This window comes from Pelecanus crispus, chromosome 31, assembly GCF_030463565.1.
Source record: "Pelecanus crispus isolate bPelCri1 chromosome 31, bPelCri1.pri, whole genome shotgun sequence".
NCBI lineage: Eukaryota > Metazoa > Chordata > Aves > Pelecaniformes > Pelecanidae > Pelecanus > Pelecanus crispus.
The window spans coordinates 707,182-723,674 of NC_134673.1; the positions used below are offsets into that span (position 1 = coordinate 707,182).

General features: G+C 45.9%; 1 pseudogene; it reads left to right on the top strand.

Moving 5' to 3' along the window:
* Positions 1-4,393: 4,393 nt before the first annotated feature.
* The window catches only part of LOC142596361 (uncharacterized), a 488,757-nt pseudogene continuing 476,657 nt past the window's right edge, over positions 4,394-16,493 (top strand).

Genomic DNA, 16,493 nt, shown 5'->3' on the forward strand with positions numbered 1-16,493 from the left:
ACCCTCTCTTTACACAAATGTCTCATGATCCATGTCCACAGTCGTTTCATAAGGTGAGGTTCAGTCTGAGACAAAGATTGCAACGTCGGTGTCCGCATATGAACTAGGTGTTTGTGCTTAATTACAGTCAATGGAGTTCTAAGTTGCCTCAACGCAGATGTCTAGGGCCAGTTCAGACCTGTCAATCTATCTGAGACTGGCAGCGGTGACATAAGACTCATGGAAGACCCATGTCCTTTGGGGTCCTTCCGGCATTGTTTCTGGCAAATCTGTTTTTAGCCGAAGTAAGTTTGTAGTTTTATTCCTACTGAATAGAGCTGAACACACAAAATACCCGTTGGACACAAAATCCAGATGATGAATGAGCAGACTGTTATCTAAGGAACACAGAACATGCCAATGCCCTTGAACTAGCAGACAAATCGCTCAAACCCCAGGGCATAGCAGCCAGAGGAAAAGCAGCCTGCTAGCCCAGCTAGGCTGTGTCTTCGTTCCACCCTAGTTATGGGAATGCCTCCAATTTCTTATTCTTTATCAGAAACTCCATAACATTGTTAGGGATGGGAGTCAGGCAGTGCCGTAGTTTCCAAGATCCTTTCTAGAATGCTGTTTACAAATAAGGTTTACAATGGCAGCCTGCCACTCCAGTGTCGTCGTCCCCCCCTCAGAGAAAGACCAGATTGCGTCGGGGCTGGACTGAACTAGCAGCAAATCTGAGTCCTCTGAACTGCCCTTCTCGTAAGGCCCCATGAAGCGTCTGGTGATTTTGTAGGTGCTGTTGTACAGCTGGCTGGCAGGCAGCAGCCACGCCAGAAGTGGAGAGGTCTCCGTTGGTCCTGTATCACATGTCAGGCTTGAATAGGCATTTCCAGCTCCCTAGGATCTCTGGAATGCTTGTAGGCATCTATGGTTAGGCAGCTAAATTCTGCTCTTGCTCAACACAGTCAGCTGAGAGTAGGGAGTCATTCCTGACTGGCTTTATCTGTATCAACCAAGGCATCACATCTTGTGTTTGACATCACATACGGTGCCTCATCTCATCCTAAAGAGGGACACAGCAGCCTGAGAGAACAGACGGAGACAGCAGCCTCATCATAGCCTGAGAAAACCGACCTTCCTCAGCTCCTTAATGTTTTATGTTCCTGAAGTCTACACAGAGATGTGTCCAAGGGGTCACTCAGAACAAGCGACTAGCCTAACACTAGTGAATGTGCCTTGGAAAGGCCTCTCTCTCTCTTCAGAAGCGTATAACCCGCCCCCTCCCCCCATTGTGTCCCTCCCTGTTACATCCAGATGTTTCAATGAAAAATATTAATGAGAGCTGAGCGTTGTGGTTTGACCCCAAGAGGCAGCTCAGCACTGCTCAGCTGCTCACTCACTCCTCCATGGTGCAATGGGGGAGAGAATCGGAAGGGTAAAAGTGAGAAAACTCATGGGCTGATAAAGACAGCTTACTAGGTAAAGCAAAAGTCGCACACACAAGCAAAGCAAAATAAGGAATTCATTCACTCCGTCCCATCGGCAGGCAGGTGTTCAGCCATCTCCAGGAAAGCAGGGCTCCATCACATGTAACAGTAACTTGGGAAGACAAATGCCATAGCTCTGAATGTCCCCTCTTCCTTCTTCTTGCCCCAGCTTTATATGCTGAGCATGATGTCATATGGTAGGGCATATCCCTTTGGTCAGTTGGGGTCAGCTCTCCCAGCTGTGTCCCCTTCCACCTTCTTGTGCACCCTCAGCCTACTCGCTGGTGGGGTGGGGTGAGAAGCAGAAAAGGCCTTGGCTCTGTGTAAGCACTGCTCAGCAGTAATGAAAACATGCCTGCGTCATCAACCCTGTTTTCATCGCAAATCCAAACCACAGGCCCATACAGGCTACTGTGAAGAAATTTCACTCTTATCCCAGCCCAGACGAGGACACTGAGTGAACAGAGACCCTGGAAATGGAGATGCCACAGATCACAGCTGTGCACAAGAGCTCCATAGCCCTGTTACCATGGGTTCCCATGACTTTGCAGACCACTTCAGCTCTGTCCATTGTCCCAATCCTACAGAAGCCAAAGAATGAATGACATAATGCAGACACCACCCACAAAGTTAATCTACAATTGAAGAAGCTCTTGTTGACCCCAGTTCCTTTTGTTTTCAATCTTTTCCCCAGTGCTTCCATTGTAGGAGATGATCTGTATCAATTCTGAGGGTCTGGAAAGCAACCATTCAGTAGAAACGTTTGCCAGAATGCCAGTGGATGGTGGCCTGCTTTCCAAAAGCACATCATTTCCAACAGCTCCAACAACATATGTGGGAGTGAGAATACTTGGCATAGCAACTGCACACAAAATATAAACTGAGACATGTCAAGCCACAGTGATCCTGAGGGATACGCAGAGTACTGTGTCAGCTCTGGAGCCCTCAGCACAAGAAGGACATGGACCTGTTGGAGTGGGTCCAGAGGAGGTCCACAAAAATGATGCGAGGGCTGGAGCCCCTCTCCTACGAGGCCAGGCTGAGGGAGTTGGGGTTGTTCAGCCTGGAGAAGAGAAGGCTGTGAGGAGACCTTATTGCGGCCTTTCAGTGCTTCAGGGGGGCCTACAGGAAGGATGGGGGCAATCTTTTTAACAAGGCCTGTTGTGACAGGACAAGGAATAATGGATTTAAACTAAAGAAGAATAGATTTAGAGTAGATATAAGAAAGAAATTTTTTACAGTGAGGTTGGACAGGCACTGGAAGGGGTTGCCCAGAGAGGTAGTGGAGGCCCCATCCCTGGCAACATTGAAGGTCAGGTTGGACGGGGCTCTGAGCAACCTGATGTGGTTAAAGCTGTCCCTGCTCACTGCAGGGGGGTTGGGCTGGATGACCTCTAAAGGTCCCTTCCAACCCAAAGCATTCTATGATTCTGTGATTCTATACAAGAAGCTGTACGGGGAATGAATTCATTTCATGCTTAGAGAAGTCTCTGGTTCTGACAGTACAAACGCATTACAACAAGGGAAATGACACTGTCACCTGGTTGGGCTTTGGTTATTGTCAGGACTTGGATTCAAGTCAGAGAGACCTCAGCTGTCCCTCTCCCTTTCCAATCCAGTATATGGTTTTGTATCTTGGCCAATACTATGTAGTTACAGTCCTCTTTGGAAAGTCTATAAGCCTTCAGGTAATTAAGTTGTTCAGCTAAATTTGTGCTTCCTGACAGCTGGCTCATGGAAACTGCCTATGGGCACACTCTTACTACAAGACTGGTACTGTATAGATAGTTAAAGTACCCTGGCCTTCCTACTCCTCCACGTTGGTATCCTCCTCCTATTTGCAGCTATCGTTCTTAACGGGTGTGTAACCAAGGGCAATGTAGCTCTGAATGAGCAGAGATGATTGTTCTCCCCAGCCATGTCATAGCAACACACTTGCCTTAAAGTGTCTAACTCTGTAAGCAGGTGCTTTGAGTGACACCTTTTCCCCCTCAAAATGCCCTCCCATCGCCAGTCCATCACCTGTGGGCGTCTCTACCAACCCTTGCACTCCTGATGAAAGAAGAGATGGGTAAACCCCAGATGGCTATTGAGCCTGCCTGTCTGGAAGATCGATATTCATCAATGGATAAGCGATGATGGCCCTTATATTATGTTTCCTGTAGGTCTTCGGCAAAAACCAACTAAATTCCTACTAGATACATGAGCACAAGTAGCTGTACTTACCCAAACTGATGCAATCACCTTAGGATTATGACCAGGCCGACCTAAAGTTAAATTAACTGATTTATCCTGTATCATAAAAGGGGTAACCCCTCCAGCCTTCCCCACCAACACTCTTCCTTTCTTCTTTTACATGAAACACCATGGGAGCAACTATTATACTAGACACCAGCATCTTCACATCCATGTGTGTACTCCTTTGCCCCCTCTTTGTATTAATCTACTGGGATCAGTATCGATGGCAACAGCAGCAATGGGTATATGCCCCTACCCCAACTTGTCTTTTCCTGTGAATCGGAATAGGTATAATCACCACTGCTCAAACACAAAACCTATGGGATCATGCATTAGTAAGATATACTGGAAGTATGGGAGCATCAAGGGAAAGGGCAGGTTTAAACCTTTCTGCTTTGGTTATGCACGGAAGTGAGATATACTTAAGAAATGAATGGAGGTGGGACAAGAAAAATTTTGTTCCCCTACTCTGAGGCACTCCAGGAGAAGAAATTAAAGTAGGATGTTGAGTAATCAATGAAGCTACCCATTGGAAACCAACAGAAATGACTGTTTATAATGCTGATTCCACTTGGACTAGAAAAGACACGAAATTTTGTGATTATGGCAACCTAGATTGTTGGTATAACTTCACCTTAGTGCAACCTGGTTTTGTGATTTGCGGATGGACCCACCATAGAGTAGGACTGATGACTAAATCTAAGACTGACGTGCAAAATATGGAATTTGTGTACGACGGGGTGGCCGTGGGTTAGTGCTTATACAGGTTCTAATGAACTTGCACCTGACACTTACCCCGCTAAATCTCTAAATTTATCTGTGGTAGTACTACATAATAGCATTACCTCTCATAGACAAGAGTGGATTATAAAAAATGAAGATGAGGATCAACAGATTCCATCTTTAAAGGGAACAATAGGAGACACCATTTCAATAGGATGCCAAACTGACAACCACACGGAGTGTAAGACAGTTTCACGCATTATTGCGGACCATGCCTGAGAAAAACATGGACACGGTCCTGATAACACACATATCTGTCCTTTTGCACACAAATGTTGGTATAATTTTACTGTATCCTGCTCAACACTCATTGTGTCTTTGGGCAGACTCCAAATTCCATTCCAGTTTAGAACTCCAATTCAAAATTGATATCAAGCAACTGTCCTCACCAACTCGGCCTCCTATTAAGTTATCTCCTTACATGTATAACACCGTCCCTTATATAATTAAAAACATAGGACAACAGAGAGTTTCCTTTAACCCTAGTTGGTCCCTGAAAAGGGTGGAACTTACACTGCACACTAGTGTGTCAGCAATTAGATCAGATTGTTCTGCCTTTTTGGGAGTGGCCTACACTGGCTGGCTAGCACGGTTACATGGACAAACTCTCACCTCTCCAAAACGACCAAAAAGAGACGTGACTCGTATCTTAGAAACAGGACTGGGAGTATTGAATAGCATAGACGCTGAAGTCCTAATGAACAAATTAGCTGCTGCTACCGTCAACCTAAATAAATTAGAACACCCACTAAAACCATCTTTGTCAGCTATAGGAGCAAGTCAATGGCTCCTATCAGACGTTCTACCTCATTGGGAACGAATAGAAGAGAATGACCATCAAATAATTGTAAATGCCCTTGGAGCAACCCAGGGTAACGCCTCTCTTGCCTTGAGTTGTATCCAAGCACAATTATGGATACAGGCTGTAGTAGCAGCTTTTATCAGAGAAGGAGAAGGGGGAACACTACCTCCTGAAATTCATAAAGTGATTTGGGACAATGCCTCAGAGTTTGAGAAAGATCTCAATCATGGTGGCAATTAGTCTACTCTAATTACTATTCAGAAGGTGATAAGATTGTTGCCTTTCTCCTCACAATACATAATGCTTCGGTATTGTCGTGGTTTAGCCCCAGCAAGCAACTCAGCACCACGCAGCCGCTTGCTCACTCCCCCTACCCCGATGGGATGGGGGAGAGAATCGGAGGAGAAAGAGTGAGAAAACCCCTGGGTTGAGATAAGAACAGTTTAATAATTGAAATAAAGTAAGATAGTAATGATAATAATAACAAGATAATAATAGTAATATACAAAGCAAGTGATGCACAATGCAATTGCTCACAACCCGTCGACCGACACCCAGACATAGGATACCCTATCCCTGAGTGAGCTGCGAGATATGCGAAAAGATTTCAGTCATCATCCAGGTGAGCACATCATCACCTGGCTGCTCTGATGCTGGGATAATGGGGCCAGTAGCCTGGATTTAGAGGGTAAGGAAGCCAAGCAGCTGGGATCCCTTTCTAGGGAAGGGGTCATTGACAAAGCAATTGGAAAAGGGGCAAAAATGCTCAGCGTCTGGAGGCGACTTCTGTCAAGCATGAAGGAAAGGTATCCCTTCAAGGAGGATCTTATATACCGCCCAAGCAAATGGACCACCGTAGAGAAGGGTATCCAGTACCTGAGGGAATTAGGCATGCTGGAGGTGATTTACAGTGACCTGAATGATGAGCAGTTCCCCAAAGATCCAGATGAAGTCAGGTGCACACGACCCATGTGGAGGAAGGTGGTACAGAACGCACCAGCATCGTATGCCAACTCATTGGCAATACTGGCCTGGAAAGACGATGAGGCACCAACGGTGGATGAAGTGGCTAGACGACTCCGGGAATACAAAGAAAGTATCTGTTCCTCCCGAGTGAGCCTAACTGGGAATGAGTGGCAGAAGCACCCCATTGTGACTGGCCCAGACGCTCCGTGCATCCTTGGCATAGATTACCTCAGGAGAGGGTATTTCAAGGACCCAAAAGGGCACCGGTGGGCTTTTGGTATAGCTGCCTTGGAGACGGAGGAAATTAAACAGCTGTCCACCTTGCCCAGTCTCTCAGAGGACCCTTCTATTGTGGGGTTGCTGAGGGTCGAAGAACAACTGGTGCCGATCGCTACCACAACTGTGCACCGGCGGCAATATCGCACCAACCGAGACTCCCTGCTTCCCATCCATAACCTGATTCATCGACTGGAGAGCCAGGGAGTGATCAGCAAGACTCGCTCACCCTTTAACAGTCCCATATGGCCAGTGCAAAAGTCTAATGGGGAGTGGAGACTAACAGTGGACTATCGTGGCCTGAACAAAGTTACACCGCCACTGAGTGCTGCCGTGCCAGACATGCTAGAACTTCAATACAAACTGGAGTTAAAGGCAGCCAAGTGTTATGCCACAAGTGACATCGCTAATGCATTTTTCTCCATCCCTTTGGCAGCAGAGTGCAGGCCCGAGCTTGCTTTTACCTGGAGGGGTGTTCAGTACACCTGGAACCGACTGCCCCAGGGGTGGAAGCACAGCCCCACCATTTGCCATGGACTGATCCAGATGGCACTGGAACAGGGTGAACCTCCAGAACATCTGCAGTACATTGATGACATCATTGTGTGGGGCAATACAGCAGAAGAAGTTTTTGAGAAGGGAAAGAAAATAGTCCAAATCCTTCTGAAGGCCGGTTTTGCCATCAAACAGAGTAAAGTCAAGGGACCTGCACAGGAATCATCATAGAATTTTTAGGAATAAAATGGCAAGATGGACGTCGTCAGATCCCAATGGAGGTGATCAACAAAATAACAGCTATGTCCCCACCAACTAGCAAAAAGGAAACACAAGCTTTCTTAGGCGTTGTGGGTTTTTGGAGAATGCATATTCCAAATTACAGCCAGATCGTAAGCCCTCTCTATCAAGTGACCCGGAAGAAGAACGATTTCAAATGGGGCCCTGAGCAACAACAAGCCTTTGAATAAATTAAACGTGAGATCATTCATGCAGTAGCCCTTGGGCCAGTCCGGGCAGGGCAAGATATTAAAAATGTGCTCTATACCGCAGCTGGGGAGAATGGCCCTACCTGGAGCCTCTGGCAGAAAGCACCAGGGGAGACTCGAGGTCGACCCCGAGGGTTTTGGAGTCGGGGATACAGAGGATGCGAGGCCCGCTATACTCCAACTGAGAAAGAGATATTGGCAGCATATGAAGGGGTTTGAGCTGCTTGGGAAGTGGTTGGTACTGAAGAGGCCCCACTGTATAATACATTGCCAGAAAATGAGAAACAATATGCCCTGTTCACTGATGGGTCCTGTCGTCTTGTGGGAAAGCATCGGAGGTGGAAAGCTGCTGTATGGAGTCCTACACGAGAAGTTGCAGAAACTGCTGAAGGAGAAAGGGAGTCGAGTCAGTTTGCAGAGGTGAAAGCCATCCAGCTGGCTTTAGATATTGCTGAACGAGAAAAGTGGCCAGTCCTTTATCTGTATACTGACTCATGGATGGTGGCAAATGCCCTGTGGGGGTGGTTGCAGCAATGGAAGCAGAGCAACTGGCAGCGCAGAGGCAAACCCATCTGGGCTGCCGCATTGTGGCAACATATTGCTGCTCGGGTAGAGAACCTGGTTGTAAAAGTACGTTACGTAGATGCTCACGTACCCAAGAGTCAGGCCACTGAAGAACATCAAAACAACCAGCAGGTGGGTCAGGCTGCTAAGATTGAAGTGGCTCGGGTGGATCTGGACTGGCAACAGAAGGGTGAATTATTTATAGCTGGGTGGGCCCATGACGCCTCAGGCCATCAAGGAAGGGATGCAATGTATAAATGGGCTCGTGATCGAGGGGTGGACTTAACTATGGACAGTATTGCACAGGTTATTCATGAGTGTGAAACATGCACTGCAATCAAGCAAGCCAAGCGGTTCAAACCCGATGGCTAAAATATAAATATGGGGAGGCCTGGCAGATTGATTCTATCAAACTCCCACAAACCTGCCAAGGCAAGCGCTATGTGCTCACCATGGTGGAAGCAAGCACCGGATGGCTGGAAACATATCCCATGCCCCATGCCACCACCCGGAACACCATCCTGGGCCTTGAAAAGCAAGTCCTGTGGCGACATGGCACCCCAGAAAGAATTGAGTCAGACAACGGGACTCATTTCCAAAACAACCTCATAGACACCCGGGCCAAAGAGCACGGCATTGAGTGGGTGTATCACATCCCTTACCATGCACCAGCCTCCAAGAAAATCGAGCGATACAATGGGCTGTTAAAGACTCCCCTGAGAGCAATGGGTGCTGGGACATTCAAACATTGGGATACACATTTAGCAAAAGCCACCTGGTTAGTCAACACCAGGGGATCTGCCAATCGAGCTGGCCCTGCCCAATCAAAACTTCTACGTACTGTAGAAGGAGATAAAGTTCCTGTAGTGCACATAAAAAATATGCTGGGGAAGACAGTCTGGGTTGCTTCCCCCTCTGGCAAAGGCAAACCCATTCGTGGGATTGCTTTTGCTCAAGGACGTGGGTGCACTTGGTGGGTGATGCAAAAGGATGGAGAAGTCCAACGTGTACCTTAAGGGAATTTGATTTTGGGTGAAAATAGTCAATGAACGGAATTGTATAATGTTAATTGCTCTATAATACTGTAAGTTATGTCTTAACTGTATGTTTTCTCTTAACTGTATGTTAATATAATAATATAGTATAATGTTAATATAATAATATAGTGTGCTAATGTTAAGTATATAATACTGTATGTTATGGTTGCTATATGCCACATCAATGGTATTGCAGTAAGAATTGCCCAGCTTAATGAAAATGAACTTTGATGAAACCATGTTGGAATGAGAACGGGCTTCAGCATGCAACAATCCAACACCGCACACCACCCCTCCTGCTCTGAAGAGACTGTGATGACAGATGGAACCCCAAGTCATGGGCTAAATGAACTCAATGGACATTTTAGAGGGATGGGCTATAGACGAAGGGAATGATATCTGTGTGTATATATCAAGATACGGAAAGCAGTGGTGATTAATTAGAACATATTGGAAAGAGGAGGGCCTGTGCATGACGTAGATGGTATAGAATAAGGGGTGGATAGTGTCCTGGTTTCAGCTGGGATAGAGTTAATTTTCTTCCTAGTAGCAGGCACAGTGCTGTGTTTTGGATTTAGGATGAGAAGAATGCTGATAACACACTGATGGTTTAGTTGTTGCTCAGTACTGCTTATGCTAGTCAAGGACTTTTCAGCTTCCCATGCTCTGCCAGGGGCACAAGAAACTGGGAGGGGGCACAGCCAGAAGAGTTGATCCACTCTGAAAAGGGCTATTCCATACCATGTGATGTCATGCTCAGTATAGAAACTGGGGGGGGTTGGCCGGGGAGCAGCGATTGCTCCCTGGGAACTGTCTGGGTATCGGTCGGCAGGTGGTGAGCAATTGCATTGTGCATCACTTGCTTTGCATATTGTTATTATCATTATTATATTGTTATTATTATCATTACTATGGTACTTTATTTCAATTATTAAACTGTTCTTATCTCAACCCAGGGGTTTTTCTTACTTTTACTCCTCCGATTCTCTCCCCCATCCCATCGGGGTAGGGGCAGTGAGCGAGCAGCTGCGTGGTGCTTAGTTGCTGGTGGGGCTAAACCATGACACTTAACATAGTGGAGAAGCATTTTCACATCTTACTCTTACATTATAGTGAACATTTTCCCTTCTCCAAAAAGAAAGAATTAATTCTGTGAGCACTTTTTTTTAGTGGTCAATATTAATGATAAAAAAGTAACAATTCAACTCAGGGCGGTACATTAAATAGGCATAATACCACTAAGTGTTCCCTAGGAGCAAATGTGCATATCTCTGACTTTTGGATGCTTAAAGACAACCGTTGACACTGGCAACACTGGTCTAGCAGAACAATGGAAGAAAATTCTCCCTTGTTCTCTTTCAGATGAGGCAGAATCATATAACATTATCATACTTGCAGACCAGAGGTCTGTTCATATCTTGCTGAAAATACGATAATTTGAATTTCTTAGCTTGAAGGTGGTTTCTTTTCTGGACAGCAGAAAGGAAAAGAGCCACCACAAATTTTCCTTGGGTTTGGGAGACCTGGACTTTTGTACTGAGAAATAGATTGGCATCATTACTCTTTGCTTATCTTGCTCTCATACCTTGCACAGTCATAGAGCAGTTGATGTCCCTGGAAGCATTCAAAAAACGGGTAGACGTGGCACTTTGGGACATGGTTTAGACTAGTCTACCCTTAATTAGTTTAGCGTGGATTTGGTAATGTTAGGTTAATGGTTGGACTGGATGATCTTAAAGGTCTTTTCCAACCTAAACAATTCTATGATTCTATGATTAACAGGAACTTGGGTAAACAGGTATTACTGCAATAAAAGCAATACCTTTGTTGTCATAACCATGACACAGGGCTCCATTCATCCCAGTTGGAATCTCAAGCGACAAGGGAACACAATCGCATCCTTTCGTATGATGGTCTTCCCCCGTACCTCAAGACACGGATAATTTGCTGCGTGAACATGTGGCTTCAACCAGAGCAAACAATATCACGCTTTGTGTGAAAGGCACGTTATGAAAGGCAAGCACAAAAATGCAACTTTGAATTTTCTGGCTGGAGGGAGAACTCAACTTCATCTCCCGGGTCCAATGTGTGTCTTGACTGTTTAGCTACTGTTGATTCTCAAATAGCAGAAGGAACTTTTCTTGGTTCTTTGAAACAAAAGGCAAAACACACTGATAATGGAGGATGGATTGTATACCCCCTTTTTTCCCTTCGGTGGAATTTGGGGTTATTCAATCACGGGGAGGTTTACACGGCACCGGGCCTGCTGGCGGCTGTATGGAGATCAGCTGTCTCCAAAGGGGAAAAGGATCGTCGCTCATGAGTTGGCGGGACTCATTGAGAGGGCGTTAAACTAGGTTTGAAGGGGGGAGGGGATATAAACGGGCCCGCTAGTGAGGAGCCCAGGGGCAGCATGGCAACATTGGGGGCGAAATCGATAGCCCGTCTCAAGTGCATCTACACCAATGCACGTAGCATGGGCAACAAACAGGAGGAGCTGGAAGCCCTTGTGCAGCAGGATGGCTATGAGCTAGTCGCCACCACAGAAACGTGGTGGGACGACTCTCATGACTGGAGTACTGCACTGGATGAAGAAGAGAGAAGGGTATCCAGTACCTGAGGGAATTAGGCATGCTGGAGGTGATTTATTGTGACCTGAACGATGAGCAGTTCCCCAAAGATCCAGATGAAGTCAGGTGCACACGACCCATGTGGAGGAAGGTGGTACAGAATGCACCAGCATCATATGCCAACTCGTTGGCAATACTGGCCAGGAAAGACAGTTCCCAAGCAGCAATCCTTCCCCCCGGCCAACCCCCCCCCAGTTTCTATACTGCCCATGACGTTACATGGTATGGAATAGCCCTTGGGGCAGTTTGGATCAACTATTCTGGCTGTGCCCCCTCCCTGTTTCTTGTGCACCTGGCAGAGCATGGGAAGCTGAAAAGTCCTTGACGAGCATGAGCAGGACTTAGCAACAACTGAACCATCAGTGTGTTATCAGCATTCTTCTCCTACTAAATCCAAACCACAGCAGTATGCCTGCTACTAGGAAGAAAATTAACTATGCCAGCCAAAACCAGGACAGCTATATACCATATATGGAATCGTTATGCTAGGACTAAATCACAATAGAACCATACTCTATCCCTTAGAACATAGGGTATGGGCTTATCAAAAGGAGGGAAATGGGCAAACAATTGATGTAAGTGCATGCATTGTATGGGAAGCACAAGGTTTTATTTGCAAAAGTAATACTCTTAAAGCTCAAGATATCTGGACACAGAAAATATATTTGCCACTTTGAAATACATCCCAACAAGGTTCCTAAAACTGTAATTATATATATTGGAAAGGGATGTGTACATATGAGAACATTGTGTAAATCCTTGTTAATAGATTATTTTGTTCACACCGTAATCAACAACTATAATCTATGCGTGTGTAACTTTTCTGCAATCATTGGTTGTGATTTCAAGTTTTCTGTACCCATAATTACTCATGAAGATTTGTCTCGATTACGTGCTATATCTTGAGCTGCAACCAACACCTATTGGAATGAATCTGACTTTAGTCAAGCGACTCCTCCATGATCCTGATTTAATAAAGCTCCTGCAACAAGCACAGAAAATGGGACAGAAAAGTCTTCTTACAGTCCATCATGATGGGGAAGAAATACATTGAGTATTGGAAAGAGTTAAAAGGGATGGAGAACATCAGCGGTGGGAAGTCCTGTTTGGATGGTCTCCAGTGGCAACTGGAGTGCTGAAGCTGATGCTGCACCCTGTCGTGATTTTATTCACTCTTGCTGTATCATGCTTATTGTTAAACATTGTTTTATACATCAGAGTTTGGAGAATGGCTAAACAAGTTATGCTGTCGCAAGGCCCCACCCGCATATATAATGTTGTCTAATCATATTTAATGAAACTTTAATAGCTATGGTGGTTGACAAATGTGAAAAAATTTCCCTGAAAAAATTAGAACTGATGAGCTAATTCAATGACCATATATGGACAAAGGAGGCCCAAAGTTCAACCAGTAGACAAGTGAGGAGGACTACTGGAGACCACCAGAGGACCCCCGAAGACCACCAAAGAGGACGACTACGGCTGCGGATTGGACATTTGCATATGTTAATGCGTTCCAGGAAATCTCATGTTTATGTAAATGAATTCTTGGAAATCCTGTGAATGTGTACGACTTTATTGTATATAATCTTTGGAAGTTTGCCAAATCATTGGAGCACTCATAGTGGAACGATCCCCAGTGCTGCCCAGCGCTGCAATAAAGGATGCCTGCTTAATAGTAACTTTGTTGCTATTGAGTTTTATTTGATTTAGTAGCAGTTTAGAATTTACTTGTAGCAAATTGCAGGATTTGATTGTGATATTTTAATAGCACTCACTCATCAGTGTTTAAAAACGTGATTAGACAAAATTGATCAAAACAGTGACTTAGTTACAGATTCGAAGATGGCAGGGTTCATTCTATTACTACATGGACGTGTTGGAATGAGTCACAAAGGGATTGCATATGTAGGGGATAAGGAGGACCCTCCCGCTGAGTCATGAGGTTCAGAATAGACCCCCTTGCTTTCTAAACTCCTTCTCAGAGAGGAGTCTAGGTGCGGCTAGGTCAATCTCAGTCTCAGACTTGGTAAACAATTTATGTGAATAAGGATAATATATATATATATGTATACCTAGTACATAGAAGTGCAGAAAAGAAGATTAGGTTAACTCAGATGAGAGAGATCGTAGATGCAGGGGTTAAGGAGGACCCTCCTGTTGAGTCACAAGGTTCAGAACAGACCCCCTTGCTTTCTAAACTCCTTCTCAGAGAGGAGTCTAGGTGCGGCGACGTCCAATCTTAGTCTCAGACTTGGTCAATGGTTGATAGGAATAAGGATAAGGCAGCAGTATAAGAGTCACTTTGAAATTAAATTGTACATCTACAGACTACTTAAACTGATTCACTCATGCATACACACAAACATGAAAGCATATATATAATAGTATACCTGTTAAAAATTCTCCTCGAGTTCAGTGAAATACGTCTAATGTCTTGGCATTTCTCAACCGGTGAGGGTTGAGCCTCGAGGAGTGAAGGTTTTCAGCCCAGGCTCCGTTGTCAGTCTTCAGCAATGGATTTCTGGTTGTAGCAAACATTCAGAGTTTGCTATGTCTGAGAGGTGTCTTGCTCAGAGGGAGATGCTGGTGCAGCCCGCGGCAGTCTAGGAGAGCTCAAAGGGCCTCACTTAGGACTGCCGTTTATAGTATTGTGAGATAATTGACTTTAATGACCAGTAAATTTCCATCCAAGCCACAGTTTGGATTGGTAGCTGCTGGAATTCCATTAATGACTATACCACTCTGTTTCAAGGCTGTCAGGGGTAGCTGTTTGTTCTCGCTCCTCTCGATAGCCATAATACGGAGTTTTCAATAATGACAGGGCCGCTCTGTTTCAGCCATGTAGGAGTTTCTGGTACAATTAAGGGGGGCTTAACTGACTCATTACACAAAGGCCACGGTCTGGAATTTCTGAGGTCGTAAAGTGGTTGACGAGAAAGAGGAATAAGGCAGGGGGAGGGGTATGCACCACCACAACTGTTTCCTATTTTCCCTTTCCAGGTACCTCCACACTCAACGTTCTGGGACTTCTGGATGCCATCCTGAAAGGGACTTCCCTCACACACTTCTTCAAGAACTTTACCCTGCACTCTAGTTCTCATTCCAGACCTAGACATTGGCTTTGTGGTGCTGAAGTTCTTTTTTGGGTCCAGCCCTATGAGGCTTGCTTCAAAATACCCGATGTTTTGTCTATATACCCAGCAAACAGAAATGTGTCAAGTTCTACAGAGTATGGGGAGGCATGACATTATCCACACCACGATTACACAGTAAGGCACATATAAAAAAGAGGGAAGATAAAAACATAGACTAAAAACATTTGTGAGATGTTGAAATTGTCACTTTAACTCTTGTGACTTGTACTCTTGTACAGCTGCCCTCAGCCCATCAATCCAGCCTGTCCAGGTCCCTCTGCAGGGCCATCCTACCCTCCAGCAGATCAACACCCCCACCCAACTTGGTGTTGTCTGCAAACTTACTGAGGCTGTACTCAATCCCCTCATCCAGATCATCGATAAAGATATTAAACAAGGCTGGCCCCAAAACAGAGCCCTGGGGAACACCGCTCGTGACCGGCCGCCAACTGCACTTAACTCCATTCACCACTACTCTCTGGGCTTGGCCACCCAACCATTTTTTTACCCAGCGAAGACTACGCCCATCCAAGCCATGAGCTGCCAGCTTCCCAAGGAGAATATTGTGGGACACTGTGTCAAAGGCTTTGCTAATGTCCAGGTAAATGACATCCACAGCCTTTCCATCATCTACCAGGTGGGTCACCAGGTCATCAAAGGAGATCAGCTTGGTCAACAGGACCTGCCTTTCATGAACCCATGCTGGCTGGGCCTGATCCCCTGGTTGACCTGCACTTGCCTGTTGAGTTCACTCAATATGAACTGCTCCATAATCTCTCCTGGCACCGAGGTCAGGCTGACAGGCCTGTAGTTTCCCGGGTCCTCCTGCCGGCCCTTCTTGTAGATGGGCGTCACATTGGCAAGCCTCCAGTCATCAGGGACCTCCCCTGTTAGCCAGGACTGCTGATAGATGATGGAAAGTGGCTTGGCAAGCTCCTCTGCCAGCTCCCTCAGTACTCTCGGGTGGATCCCATCTGGCCCCATAGACTTGTGAGTGTCCAGGTGGCATAGCAGGTCATTAACTGCTTCCTCCTGGATTATGGGGGTTCCATTCTGCTCCCCGTCCCTGTCGGGGAGCTCAGGGGCCTGAGTACCTGTCCTGGTTTCGGCTGGGATAGAGTTAATTTTCTTCCTAGCAGCAGGCATAGTGCTGTGTTTTGGATTTAGGAGGAGAAGAATGTTGATAACACCCTGATGTTTTTAGTTGTTGCTGAGTACTGCTTATGCTAGTCAAGGACTTTTTCAGCTTCCCATGCTCTGCCAGGCGCACAAGAAACTGGGAGGGGGCACAGCCAGAAGAGTTGATCCAAACTGACCAAAGGGCTATTCCATACCATATGACGTCATGCTCAGTATAGAAACTGGGGGGGGTGGCCGGGGAGCAGCGATCGCTGCTCGGGAACTGTCTGGGTATCGGTCGGCGGGTGGTGAGCAATGGCATTGTGCATCACTTGCTTTGTGTATCATTATTATTATTATCATTATTATACTGTTACTATTAGCATTACTATTTTACTTTATTTCAATTATTAAACTGTTCTTATCTCAACCCAGGAGTGTTTCTCACTCTTACTCCTCCGATTCTCTCCCCCATCCCATCGGGGTAGGGGG